This window comes from Panthera pardus, unplaced genomic scaffold, assembly GCF_024362965.1.
Source record: "Panthera pardus isolate Hobbes unplaced genomic scaffold, ASM2436296v1 HiC_scaffold_7, whole genome shotgun sequence".
In the NCBI taxonomy this organism is placed as follows: Eukaryota; Metazoa; Chordata; class Mammalia; order Carnivora; family Felidae; genus Panthera; species Panthera pardus.
In genome coordinates, this window is record NW_026527002.1 from 21,733,732 (window position 1) to 21,748,301 (window position 14,570).

Genomic DNA, 14,570 nt, shown 5'->3' on the forward strand with positions numbered 1-14,570 from the left:
GTCCCAGAGATAGATATTAATTAGCTGTAGAACACGCAGCTAGTTAGTGGCAGGGTAGAGTGTGGGCTGCTGGTCCTTGAAGGGCCACCCTCCTCCTAGTCGCACAGAGGGCCGGCATTCCTCCCCGCCTGTGGCCCACAGCCACATGAGGGGCACATGAGGAGTTGCTTGTGTTTAATCCTGTCATCGGTTTATTGGAAAGCTTTTCGCTGCAGCCTGCATGAGGGAAAACGATTTGCTTGGGATGAATGTGGCCACCAATGTGCTATTTCCCTTAATCTAAACAGGGCCTCAGGCACACTTCATTGATCATGCCTCTAAGCTGAGAGGTCGCCTTCAGGCTGGCCAGCAAATATTATGTTTCTCAGGCAGCCCTATGCTGTCAACCACATTTCCTGATCTACTCTGATTAGATATATAAACAGCTTCAGTAAAACAGAGCCCGAGCTTTGCTGTTAAAAATGTAAGATAAGGCTTCCATAAAGATTCATCAACAGCAGAGACGCTGTCTAAGTTGGGTCTGAGCCCTCAGAGCTCACGGCTTCTTTTTTCGGTGTTGTAAGGAAGGTCAGTGGGCAAATGCCTATGATTTATTATCATGTTTTAATAGTACTTGTGCTTTGGTTAAGGGACACCTTGGGGAGAAGAAAGGGTTAAAATATTTGAGCAGGGTCACAAAGTGGTCTTGCATTAAGAACCCAGCACGGAACTGACATTACTAAAAGTTACTTAGTCATTTTGTACCTGCTAAGAGGTATCGCCCGGTCCCAGCTAAGAACCGGGAAGAAGCAGGCTGATACCTGCACGTTGCAGAAAGTTTATGAAGACCAAACACTCCCTTGAAACTCCGCTGGGGAAATGAAACAACTAAAACCAAACATCTTCTACCTTCAACCATCATGACTGTTTCCGATACATTTTGTAAGATACTCAAGTACAACGCAGGAGAAGTTTGTGAGATTTGAATATAGAGACGTGTGTTTAATCCGTGCATATTGCAATATCCTCTTCCACTGTTTGTCCCCAGGATAGATGAGATGATCTAAAGGATTTGTCCACCTCCAGTTCCTTGGAATGAGAACATATGCCTTTTCCAGATGATTTTCAGTATTTATTTTTCAGAAAGGGATCGATACCAGTTTTAAAGAAGACAAAGCAAGGTGAGAGTAAGAAGAGGTCTAGCCAATATCGCTTGGTGGGAAAATGTAAGAAATTAACATACCAGTGAAGTTTTAATTTGTTTTGATATTTATATATAATTTCTGAGACACATTTTGCTCACATAAAGAGCTGACCATTCCCCACTTTGATGATCATTTACAATTTCCCCAAATTAATCAATGCAATTTCTACTCAATACAAAAATAATTGCTAACATTTATTGAGCATTTTCTGTGTACCCAGGCCTGTTCAAAGCACTCTACACAAATGAGCTGAGAAAATCCTGCCAGCAATCACATGGCCTGCTGCTTTCTCCCCCCTCTTAATCTCAGTCTATAAAATTATACATGCTAAATTTAAGCCTTTCTTGAATTAGGATTGTATCCTCCCAGGTTCATGCCTGGTTTGGGTTAACATCAAATGCAAATATGTCAGGGCACCTGGTTGGCTCAGTCAGTTTATCCTCTGACTTCAGCTCAGGTCATGATCTTGTGGTTCGTGGGTTCAAGCTCCCGCATCAGGCTCTGTACTGATAGGGCAGAGCCTGGAGCCTGCTTCAGATTCTGTGTTTCCTCTCTCTGCCCCTCCACCGCCCATGCTGTTTCTCTCTCTCTCTCTCTCTCTCTCTTAAAAAGTAAGCAAACATTTTTTAAAAATGCAAATATGTCCCTTATTCTTCTGAGATAATTGTTTTATTCTCTTGGAATCATTGTAATCAACGAGTGGTTCCTATGTCTGGCTGTGCATCAGGATGGCATGAGGAGCTTTCCAAAAATGCTGGTTCCTGGGCCACACCCCCGACTGCCGGATCTTTCTTCTTTTTGGTGTTTTTAATGTTTGTTTATTTTTGAGAGAGAGAGAGAGAGAGAGAGAGAGAGAGAGCGAAAGCGTGAGAGGGGGAGGGACAGAGAGAGGGGGAGACACAGAATCTGAAGCTGGCTCCAGGCTCTGAGCTGTTAGTACAAAGCCCAACGTGGGGCTCAAACCCATGAGCCGTGAGATGATGACCTGAGCGGAAGTCGGATGCTTAGCCAACTGAACTGTCCAGGTGCCCCCTTACTGCTGAATCTTTTAGAGTGGAACTCAAGAGTCGCCCCTTTTGCAGAAGTGGTAACTGAATCTCATGAATTTGACAGCCAGAAGTTTACCCTGAGAGTAAATGGGTAGTAAGTGGAATTGTAGTTGATCTTAGTGCTAGTTGTGCTTATAACAATCTATTTTCTTTCTACAAGGTACTCAGATACTAAAGCTAAAATGATACTGGCTGCACGGAAGGGTACATTTGAGGCACTTTGGCCATCTCTCTGAAACGACTAGAAAAAATGAGGATAGGTGGGCTTTCATTCTTTCCTTTAGATCAAGCATTCTTAGGTATGTTTGACACATGCCAGTGGGTTTCAATTATTAGAGTGACTGGAGAGAACCCTTCCTTCAGATGGTTGTGGGTCTAGAAGCATGGCTGCATGGATGTCTGGGACCTTCAGCATTTTAGGAGAAGCAGACGTAACCCTGAACCCAGAGTCAGAAGCCCAGGGTGCCAGTGCTGTCCCAGTCACCTCCTATCTGCTCAGCCCTGAGCAAATCTTAGGATCTCTTTGGGAGCACTTCTAGCTTTTGCCTCTGACATCTCAGTGAAGGGCCCTGAAGGCCAGTACCCAGGCGTTCTGTAATGACGAAGCCTGCTGGTTCTCCGAACAAAGGTGCAGAACAGAGGTGCAGGGCACTCTTTTGACGAGCCCATTTCTGAAAAGGGGCAAATTCTTCATGAGAGACAAAAAGTGAATCTCTGATAGTATCCAGGCACGGGGAGCCTGAGAGAAGGGTCTCTTCAGCTTGCTTGATTTATAAGTGTTGGGGAAGGACAGGGTGCTCTCAGCTTTTCATCTGCAAAAGGAGCATTCTGTTCTGCATGTCATTTTAAGAGTTCCTACAACAGAGTTCCCCACGTTTCTTAAGGGAAGGAATTTTATGTTATAAATATTGCACTCAGGGCCTTTACTACAACAGTAAATTATTTCCTTAATTCTTTCGTAATTCCCAAGTACACAGTGCAGAGGTAAACAGATCTAGCCTTTTGCCATTTAAAGCTCTGAAGTATTTATGTATAAATCCAAGAGCACTGCAGTCCAGTGTGCAGGTGACACACAGCAGGTTACTCTGTGCGTCCTTTAGTTGTAATTTCCTGTTTACCCAAGGTGAAGAAGCATCTTGCTACCACAGAGCGGAATCAGATATACGCCATTTGCACCCCCGAGAGCCAAAGTTACGAGGACCGAGGACCATCTCTGTTTTTCAGACAAGCTGTGTTTACTCTGCCTTCCGTCCTCGCTCTAGCCCCACCCTTTTCCTCGTCATGTTGATGTTCCATGGCTCTATTTACATACTTCTCCCCAAACCAGGTGCACACATTGCGATTTCTTTCCCCTGTAATAGAAATAGATATCATATATAATCATATAGAATAATTATTACATTAATATCAAAATATAAACAATATGTAATACTCAGTTGTATATAATATGCAGTAATAATCACTATAGTATAAATTTCCCTTCTATGTTAATCCTACAACTGCTCAACCTTTACAACCTTGCCGTCCCCATTCTCTGCTGCTGCTGGTCACTGTTGATGACCGGGTCACATCTGAAAAAAACATGAAGTTGACAACGATCCAATCTGTAAAATAAAGAAACAGGACAGTTTTCTGAAGCCCCAGCCTTACAAAATGGGATTCATTCCACCGTATCTGTTGAGTTAAACTGAAAGAAATGTCAGTCTTACCGGCTGAACTGTGAGCAATGAGACCAGGAGGCCAAGCTTTGCACATCCTTCATGCTGTCACATTACCAGCACGGTCAGGGCCCCCGCCTGGTTTACTGACCGCCTCCAAGTGCATTCGTGCCCTACTTCTTGCTGTAATGCCTTTCGGAATGCAACTGCGATTGGTGATTGGGCCCTTGGCCTTTGAAGCAAACATCAAAAAAGGTGCTCGTTTTGGGGTTTTGACTAATCTTTCTATTTTCAGATGCAGTGCTGACTAATCTGCCTATTTTCAGATGTGATGCTGAGTTACAGAAATGCAAAGTAAGGAGGTAGTTTAAGAATTAGCAAAAGTCTCTTAATGAGAAATTGATCTAGCCTCAAGGGGGGCATCCATGTGGGTAGCTAGAACATATTTTAAGAGTATCTTAAAATCTTAGAACTACATCTATGAATGAGTCCATGCACTGTCACAGGAGATAAATACACCAGATCTTCTGGGAATTCTAGAGAACAGTTAAGTGGTGGCCCTTCTCAGTGGCTGTTTCAACTCTTGCAGGGTGTTATAGACTTGAGATTCTAGAGTCCTGAATATTGTTCCTCCAATCCCATGTCTGTCCACCTCGGGCTGTGGACATTTGGGGAATAAGCCTTTGTCGTGGGAGCTGTCCCGTACATTGTAGAACATTTAGTATCATACTCGTTAGATGCAAGTAGCATTCCCTGCAAGTAGCATTTTGGATAACCAAAATGTCCTTATCCCTCATTCTTCAAACTAAATGAAAACCACACGCATTTTGCATTTAAATTGCCATTAGGAAATGGGCCAGATGTTCAATAGGAAAAGAAAATGCACTAAAGAAGAAAAATACAGGCTTCTTCTGGTCACAGGTGGCCTGGAGGTCATCCCAGCTCCGCCTGTTTCGGCTTCCCCTCCTGTAAACGGTTGACTTTCCTGGGCATTATGTTCTGGCTTCTTACATTTCTTTTAATGTCTTTATCCTGTATCCCATAGTGATGAGACATGTCACAGCCCGCTCTCCTCTCTCGATGGGGGGGGGGGGCAGGTAGCCACAAAGCTCCAGCTGCATCCAAGCCTGTTAAAGGACACATTAATAAGTGGGACTGTAACCATAGGAAGATGACAGAGGTGTGGAGAGGTCTAGATAGACCATTTCATCAAAAACACTGGGGGAAATGAGCTTGTATAGAGAGAGAAGGGAAAGAATGGAATAATAGAGTACACACTAACAGTCTTTCAATTTAGTGAATTATAAAGGAAAACTTTTGTACTAACCAAAGAAGGCTAGCTAGGGCAAAGGCTAGCAGGACTGAAGTTACAATATGGACCATCTTTCTAGGACTTTGCCTGTGCAAGGGATTTAAGTGTATTTAAGTTCAAGGTGTACAATGTGTTGGTTTGATACATTTATAAATTGCAAAACGATTACCACCATAATATTTAGCTGTCTTCTTCATCTCTCCACATAGTTCCCATGTCTTTTTTTGTGATGAGGACATTTAGGATCTACTCTCTTAGCAACATTCAAGTACATGATACAGTATTATTAACTCTAATCACCATGCTGTACTTTTTATCTTCCCCCTTTGGAAGTCTAGTCTCTTAATCATGAATGAACCTCTCAGCTCCTGGCTTTCCTTCTGCTCTTACATAAACTCTTTCAGATAACTGCTGATATCAATGTGATCATTTACTCTGTCCACAATCTGGGAGAGACCATGACTTCAGGGACTCTGGCTGGGCCATCAGCCAGGGAAGCTCATTCTCTGTGTTCACCTGCTGCTCCCTGTGATAGGTACTCAACAAATATCTGTTGAATTAATGAATCAGTCAAGAAAGCTTAATTTTATTTTAATTTCAGGGGAAATATTTTTTTTCTGTTTTCATAGCAGTAATAGGATGAAGACCTGTCTTAAAGTGATGTCTATCAGTTAATTAGAAGGATTAATTGTGTGTTCATTAGAAGATAACTATCATAGTAGTGAATTGTTTGCTTCAGGTTCTGGAGAAATTAAATCGGCTGAAGCATTATGAGTAGAAAAAGACCAAAGAATCACAACAGAACTGGCAGAGACTGAATAAAGGAGAGAGTTCCATTAATAGCCAATTACCATAGAAGAGGGGAAGTTACTTAGAACAGCACCTGACACACATGAGGTGCTCAGGAAATGTCACTGTGATATATCACCCTCATCATCGCTATGATGACAATTTTAAGTGATGTTCTGATAAGACATTCAAAAATATCAAATCACACATTGATGGAGTGACTTCCTGTTTGTTTGTTTGTTTGTTTGTTTGTTTGTTTGTTTTGAAAGAGGGAGAGAAGGAGAATCCCAAGAAGGCTTTGAGCTGTCAGCATAGAGACCGACATGGGGCTCGATCTTGGGAACCATGAGATTATGACCTGAGCCAAAATAAGGAGTTTGACGCTTAATCAGCTGAGCCACCCAGGTGCCCCAAGTTATTTCCTTTTGATTTCAAGTGTTCTCATGACCGCCAGAAGAATGTGGCCAGGTGGCACTAGTTTATCTTGTACATGCATTGCGGTTGACTCTGAGCAGACCTCAAGCTCAGTTGGAATTTAACAGCATTGTTTTGTTTTCATTGCGCTCATTTTTTTAGTGATTACTTTCTATTTATTACAAACAGTATTGATTTTCCTTAATGGTAGTGCCTAAAGTTTCCCTTCAAATATTTGTTTTGGGGGCTAAAGCAAGCCAATTTAAAGAAAACATGAAGTTATTGATGGAAGAAGAGGTATACAGATCAGGCAAAATCTTGATGGTGGAAAGTTTGTGTCTAAAGTTTAGGAGGGTGCTTCAGGGGCATTTACTTGAACTCATCAAACCTCCCTAACCCAGATGTTTCTGCGGCACCACATGTGGGTGTCCTGTCTACACTACCTGGCTGCCCGATTGGCACAGATGGCCTAGGAAGTAATCCTTCCTCCTCAGATTACTGACGTAGAGAAGGAAAGGACACCCACTGGTGGCTCCCTTAGCCTGAGGTCAGATGCCTTGGCCCCCTTCCCAGCTCCCCCGGCCCAGCTGGTAGTGGAAATGCTCACTACATCCTGGTTAGTAGCAAGGGTGGAACCCTGCACAAGATCACACGCTTATCTCCGATGCTGTGCGGGTGAAAAGTTAACAGGCGCTCTCGGGGAAGGACTGGTTTGTGACACTTGCCGATTTCAGCGGTCTAAGTTCTCCCACCTTAGCTGATTTCAGTCACGGCTGTGTTTAACAACCGGCTGACAAAATTCCTGAATATCGAACAGGTGTCCTGGGGCACCAGCCGCAGCAGGCTTCGGCACGCCACTGTAAGTTGTAGTGTCAGCATTTGATATTGTAACTGGGTTATTCCTTCGTGTCAGCCTTTTCCTCTAAAGGTGAAGCTCCATGAGAGAAGAAACCACATCTGTCTCGCTCACCATGGTAACTCCCGTGCCCAGCGCAGTCCTGACACTTAGCAGCTGCCCCACGAATACATTGGCTAATACTTACTGGCAGGCGATCTGAGGTTAAAAGGCATGCCCACAAAGGCCCCAGTCCCTTAAATCTTGCAGCTTTCTCAAGCTTAGTGAAGTTTGAGGGCGTTTTGTTTTGTTTGGGTTCTTTCTCCTTGAGCAGCAGACCAGCTTGGCTCCACAATGTCAAAGAGCAGATGTGTCTTCCTGGGAGCCTGAGAAGAGCTGGAGCTGGAAGGAAGCAGAGCCGGGCTGACCACGTCAGGTACCCTGCTTCAAGGGCCCCTGCCTCCCGCAAGGTGCACCGCTGCGGGTAAGAGCACCCCGGGGCCAGCCGCCGTCCTGCCGGGGTCCTGTGGACTCTGTGCTCTCACAGGTTCTCTCCGAGAGGCGGGAGAGCCTGCACTGACAGCCTGGCCTCACTGACAGGTGGGGAGCATTTCTGCCCGTGCCACCCCAGGGAAGGGGCCTCGGGGACTGGGCCGGAGGAGGGGAGGCATCAGGCTTCAGAGAGGACGGCTGGGTCTGCGTCAAGAGGCAGGGACCAGGCAGGAGGTGGTGCACGGTCCAGGCGCTGTGGCGGGTGGGTCACGGGAGCTGGTTCCCTGCCCTGCCTTCGGGCTCAGCTGTGCATCCACCTGTGTGGTCCCAGACTATGCAGCTTCACAGATAGACCCCCAACCTGCCAGCCTCCTTTAAGTTTAGGATCCGTGACACCCATTTCCTCCTGAAGGCAGCAACATTCGGGAACTTACACTCACTCTTTGGAGGGGGATTGCTCCAGTGGCTTAAAAGGAGCCTGTCCTTCATATCACACCTATTTGACTGTCCTGCCCCTAACTGAAGCTTACAGAGCCTGCGCGGGGCTTCTGTCCCATCTTGCTGGGCTTCAAGGCCATAGAAGCCAGCTGAAAGGACATGCCCGTAGACAGGACACTACCCCCAACCTGGTACCTTAGCCTGGAGAACCTACTTCTTCCACTCAGCACCTTTGGCCTAGGAGCTTATAAAAAGTACTGAAGAAGCTATGCAGACCAAGATACCTTGGTTCTACTTCTAACTTTGTCACTGATGGGCTGTGTGACCTCTAGCAAGTTACTAAACTTCTCTGAACCTTAGTTACTTCATCTGAAAATTTGTACCATGTGACTATTAAGGCCCCTTTCAGCTCTGATGGTCCAAGACGCTAAATTTCTACTTCCTGAGGATATACAACTATAACAATTTCTTCCTTAGTAATATTATACACTTTCAGTAAATAAGACTAACAATTGGAAAACAAATACCACAGGCTTACTTCACATATGGCAGAACAAAAAACTAATGAAATCTATATTTAAAGGATTTTATTAAGGACCCTCCAAGTCCAAGACATTTAAAGCATTTGAGTAAGAATTGATAACAACGATAACCAAATAAATAGAAGGATGAACTATGCTCCCTATCTTTAAAGAGCCTATATACGTAAGTATATGTATATGCATATATGTTTTCAAAGAGAAATTTACACTAAGGCACATAAATACGAAAGATCACAGCAGCAAAATGAATAGAGAAACTGACAGTAAAGCAGAAGACCGAAACAAACACTATAGTTACCTTTAGAGAAGGGAAAAACTTTAATAGTTCCCTTTTTAAAGGGAAATGCCTTTAATATTTCATGTGGATTATAGCAAAAACAGTGAAATAAAGCAAGAGTGGAACAGATGATTTTTGTTGTTCTAGGTCAATACTCAAGACAGTCCAAACATGTCCACAATGTCATTATTAATGATGCCAGATTCCTATTTCCAACTAAGTACTATCATTCACTGCCATCTAGTGTTAACCAGATAAATTAATTTTTTTCATATTGTTTCTTAAATTCTTCTCCCAGCCCTCTGTATTCAGTTTAAAGGGGACCACGCAAACCATCTCTCCTGAACATCTAGTCTTGTGCTGTGATGTCCATGTCCTGACAAATCGTGGTTCCTGCCTACTGAGGTGCGTCCTGTGGCTCAACCTCACCTTATTCTCTGTTCATCTTCCCCAGACCTCCATCACTGGTATCAGCCCTTGCTCCATGGACTTTTCCATGGACCATCATCTCATAGGACTAGATGCTTCCATTGCTGGCCAGAAAGTTTGTAGCAGAAAGAGAGAGTGTATAACTCACAAATTAATTAGGGAGATGGTGAGGAAAAGGACTTCTCCACTTTTGCAAATGAGCTTGAACTTTCACTTTAATAAAGCCCCAAGAGAAGCATCTGAACTTTATATTAAAGACTCGAGTTCTAAAGGCTCTGAAACATTTTCTAAAAACCAACGAAGCTATTTAGGCAAACACCAAGTTGCTTTCATGTTTGTCTTTATAGCTATAGTAGTTACATCTCTGGGTGTATACAGAAGTGGCCTTTGTTTCAAATATCTCCAGTTACTTCATTCAGGTGTCTTCAGTTTGCCTCAGATGTCTCCAGTTGTTCATATAAAATTACTGTTCTGTTGCCTTTTGTGAACTTTTGTTAAATAACAAAATCAACAAAATACTGAACTTAGACTACTTAGAATCAGAATAAAAAGAATATATCGTATTCAGAGTATTCAAATTTAAATTATCCATGTTTTTCGAACACTAAGAATTATAATTCTCTCAAGATTGACTTTAATCAATTTGTGTAATCCTTAATAGTAGTGAAGCTAAAATATAGAAAATTAAAGTCCTATTTTATGAGAGATAAAAATTAGGACTGCTCTTCCTGGATCTTCAGAAGTAAGCTTATCTGAAGGTTTAAGTAACTTCTGCTCTCAGGATATATGGACACGGAAGTAAACTCAGCGTTCGGTAGAGACATTTCACAACGCGAGCAGGTGCATCAGAGAGGAAAATCTCCATTCTGCTTACTCAGTTCATTCACTATTTTCCTTCCTATTACAGTTTCCTGATACAGCAGTGTTATGCTTTTCTGAAGATGGGGATTTTCATCCAAACCCTCTTTTAGGACTGCCTTCATACCTTCACACCTGAATGTATTCTTCGTTCTTCTGGAATGTTTATAGGGCTGCTCTGGCTCTCGCCACTTGCGACTGGATTTTGGTGTGACTTCTAGAATCTGAGGTAAATCCTTCTTGTTATGTCATCCATCAGTTCAACAGCCAGTGGTGTGCTAGACCTTCCCACGCTAGCGTGAGAGCCTAATGTGACATTTTCAGGAGTTTTTGCAGGTATCCACGGATTCCTTTGTTTTGCTTTGTTTTCCTGGTTGTGGATTCCTGATGGTTGTCGGAGCAGGAAGAGCATTACTAACTAGTTCTTTTTTTTTGGTTAAGCATGGACCAGCAGCTACAGAATTCAGGGACTGAGCAGAGAGGAGAAATAAGGAGAGAGTCTGGGAGTGAAAGTGTGTGCAACAGGCTGTAGAAGCTGTCTGCTCACAGTGATGTGAGTGCAACACACACACACACACACACACACACACACACACACACACACACACTCCAGAGTCAGCTCGAGTAGAAGTTCTAGTAGGGAAGTATGGGGTGATGGACCATGCAGGACCACATCTGCAATTTGAGTAATTACCTCTCCCATCTTGGCCTGGCATGGGCTCGCTTTATCATTCAAATGTTCTGAGCTGAGTGTGAACAAAAGCCCTTCACTCAACAACTGGCTCAGACTTGAAATAGGAACAAAATGTTCAAAAATAAACGATAGTAAATTCATGGGTGAAAAGAGAAATGGAGTATCATAAAACTAGGTAATTTGGCTTGCGAAGTAAGTGTTTGCTCTCTGGGAGCTTTCCCCTGCTATCCCCTTTCCCTTGGACCTCCAGAAAGAAAAGGAAGGCCTTGCTTGGCGTATGTCATTAGTTTCCATCGTGCTGCCTTTGAAACTGGTTTTCTATTTAACGTCTAGCCTCTTGCAAACTTTTGTGGATACTTGTGCCATTTTAAATACTAGACTGAGCAAATTTCTCCCTTCTGTTTAGCCAAGACTCATCATCCCAGAGAATGTTTCTATTCTAAGACTCAGACCTCCCCCCCTCTCAAAAAAGACTCGTGTCTTCCCCATCAGACGAGGTATCTGACATCAGAAAGAGCTCCCTTTTTCAGAGCCTGCCCTCTTTTAACAGGTGGTGTAATTTTGAATTTTCCCTTATAATCTGTGGTAGAGATTGCTGGTTAACCGGCAACATCTATTGGCCCCTTCTTCCAAATAGTAGCAAATTCCACAATTCATCTAGATGAATGGAATAAGAGCTAAATTTTTCAAACTCTCTTAAGGCAGAGCGTAGTCGTCTTACTAAGTTCAAGTAATGGCGTATAAGCAGGGTAATGTGGACAGATTCCAGGAACCTTCTTTGAGAGATATGTGGTGTAGTCCTTTTTTCTGTCCCTCCCTTTAATCCATAGCCTGGAACATGGATGCCCACATTTGGGACCTTGAAAACAGGGTACATGCTTGGATGGTAGGATGGCGAGCAAAAGAGTCTGTAAAGCATGGTTGCCATATCTTCCCCACGCTATTCACCTCTAGGTTTTGTTAGTTTACAGAGAAGCTTTTTGTTTATGTTATTTTAACTTTACACTTTCATTTATAGTTAGGTTTTGCTCTTGTGGACAGACCTGGTACTGTATCTCCCCCAATCCATATGTCCAAGTCCTGACCCCAAGTACCTCAGAAGGGTAATTGCAGATATAATCTGTTTGCATGAGGTCAGTAGGTGGGCCTCAATCCACTATGACTGGCATCCTTATAAAAAGAGGAAATTTGGACCCCGGGGGAATGCCAGGTGAAGATTAAGGCACAGATCAAGGCCAGGCTTCTACAAGCCAAAGAATGCAAAGATTTCCAGCAAATCACCAGAAGCTAGGTAAGAGGCATGGAACAGATTCTCTCTCAACCCTCAGAAGAGACCTTGCTGATACTTTGATCTCAGACTTGCAGCCTCCAGAACTGTGAGACAATAAATTTCTGTTGTTCAAGCCATCCACTTTGTGGTACCTGGTTATGGCAGCCCTTGGCAACTAATACCCTGTCCTAGCCAGTTCAGGTCTGGCCAGAATAACCTTGGCTTAATCCAGAGCAATATTATTCTTTACCATTCAGATATTCTTACCATTCAGATAATAGAAACTCCACACATACCCATGTGCCCACCTGACCTTCTATCATAATCTCCATCCCCGATCAGCAGTTTGAGCCAATCTCCTTTATCTGGAAAGACTAAGCAAGGAAATCTTGTGGCTCCCCTCTGATAGTGTGGCTCTATCACACAGGAGTGCATTAGCCACATTCAAATGTTGGTTTATTTTAGGTCCCACATAGAATATTTTCACGCCAGTGGAACTGCTGTGAACATCTCAGCCAAAATGTATTCCCCATCGTTGACTGCTCCTGGTGAGTTAGTGAGTGAGTGATGAATGAATGAGGTGGATTTGGCTGACATTAGCCCAAGCAGTTATACCAGAGCTTTCTGTTAAACACTGGGCTATAGTGTCTAAAAGTGGGGCCTGTGGTGTCATAGGTCTCTAGATTCAAATCCCAGTTTACCATTTGCTAGTGTATGATCCTGGAAATTATGTAATATTTCTATGCCTCAGTGTCCTCACATGTCAAGTGGGGGGATATGATAGTTGCTTTCTTACCAGTTATGATTTATTTTATGTGAACTACTTTTCATGAGCCATGTCATGATGTGCTGCGGCCGGTTTGTACTGGCTCACAAGGACTGATAATGTACACCTTTTCTGATTCTCCGAATCCTCCCATCCCCACATCCAGTAACATCTTATTAGTAGCTTGAAATTAATTGGTCCTGTGAGAGTATATACACCGTGGCAATTGTCACACAGTACACATCAGGGGCTGGGTTGCCCATATGCCATAAATTCTGTATAAATGTTAACATCATTATGATTCTTAGTAGGCACTCTTTACTCCCTTGTGGTTTGGAGAAAGCATTCTGCTAATTAAATAAATTCTGAGTTGAAATACCACTGATGGGATTCATTTAGCAATTGATTACCTCAGGGGAATTCTTGCATACCTTTGTGGTCTATAGATCTTAAGCCTTAATTCATGTGAACTGATCTTTGGCTCCATGAAAGTAGGAACCGTGTCCGCTTTTCTTATTGCTGCAGCCCCCATTTCCCCAGCACGGACCTAGGAAGGAGTAGACACGCATAAATACTTGTTAAGTGAATAAATGAATGAGTGGAATTTCTCTCAACACTCATATTTTCCACAGGGCTTTCACATCTATTTCACTTTTTCCTCCAAAACCACCCTTTGATTAATTAATTAAAGGTCACAGTGTTGTCCACATCAAATGGGTGAGGAAACTGAAATCCAAAGATGTGCCTAATTGGTGATTTGCTCTCATTCATTATATTATGTCCATTAGTCCAGCATTTCCCAAAATGCTCCATAGATGTGAATTCTGAAGGATGTTAATAGTTTTCGTGTGACAGGGGGATCCATGGAAGAATAGGTTTCAAAAAGACTGAAGCAAAAAGAAAATTGGCTTATTCAATACAGTTTTATCAGAGACTTCATTAAGCCAACGTACATTGTGAAAGTGGAGTGGGGTTGGCTGGACACGGTATTGAATGACGTATCCAATGTTATTAGCAGAAAATAGTCACTAGACCAGTGCTTCTCAGACTGTCATATGCACGCGAATCACCAGGCAATCTTGCTAAGATGCAGATTCTGATTCAGTGGGTATAAGAGATTCTGCGTTTCTAGCGAGCTCCCAGGAGATGCTTGTGCGGCTGGTCCACAGGCCACACCTTGAATAGCAAGGCTCCAGAACACATTAGAGTCAAGAAAAATATTTGGTATCCCCATGAAAGAGCATATACCACCACTGAAGCATATACTACTCACCATCGGGACCAATTGTTTAAACCAGTATGCTGCTTAGAAGGGATGAGGAAATGTGGGATCAACCCATATGTAAAACACGTTTTGGAGGAAGCAGCAAGCAAGACTAAATTGAAGTAGCTTAAGTAGGGCAGGTTGCATTTGGCTAACGTTTAGATGGTTGGTTAACTGGAGAAGGGACACAAGGATGGTTAAACAGCCCCTAATTGGCATAGGGACTAAAGGAGCTTCATTTTGCCATGAAAACCCAGGTGGGAGGAGGGGATGGGGGCGGGGAGAAAGACACAGTACTC

General features: G+C 43.2%; 2 long non-coding RNA genes across 3 annotated transcripts in view; both read left to right on the plus strand.

Annotated features, from left to right (window-relative positions):
• The first annotated feature begins 441 nt into the window (after positions 1–441).
• LOC109269336 (uncharacterized) lies at positions 442–4,946 on the plus strand. Its single transcript, XR_002081028.2, has 3 exons — positions 442–1,160; positions 2,394–2,493; positions 4,187–4,946. It is a non-coding gene; the product is annotated as an uncharacterized LOC109269336 (long non-coding RNA).
• Positions 4,947–5,793: 847 nt separating this feature from the next.
• LOC109269338 (uncharacterized) overlaps positions 5,794–14,570 on the plus strand; it is a 49,659-nt gene continuing 40,882 nt past the window's right edge. The window contains exons 1-5 of one of the 2 annotated variants that reach the window (XR_008419913.1): positions 5,794–7,725; positions 9,289–9,395; positions 10,327–10,506; positions 10,719–10,830; positions 12,707–12,789. This is a non-coding gene — a long non-coding RNA (uncharacterized LOC109269338). Of the gene's footprint in view, positions 7,726–9,288; positions 9,396–10,326; positions 10,507–10,718; positions 10,831–12,706; positions 12,925–14,570 lie in introns of those variants that run through there. The other variant, XR_008419914.1, reaches the window with a different exon arrangement.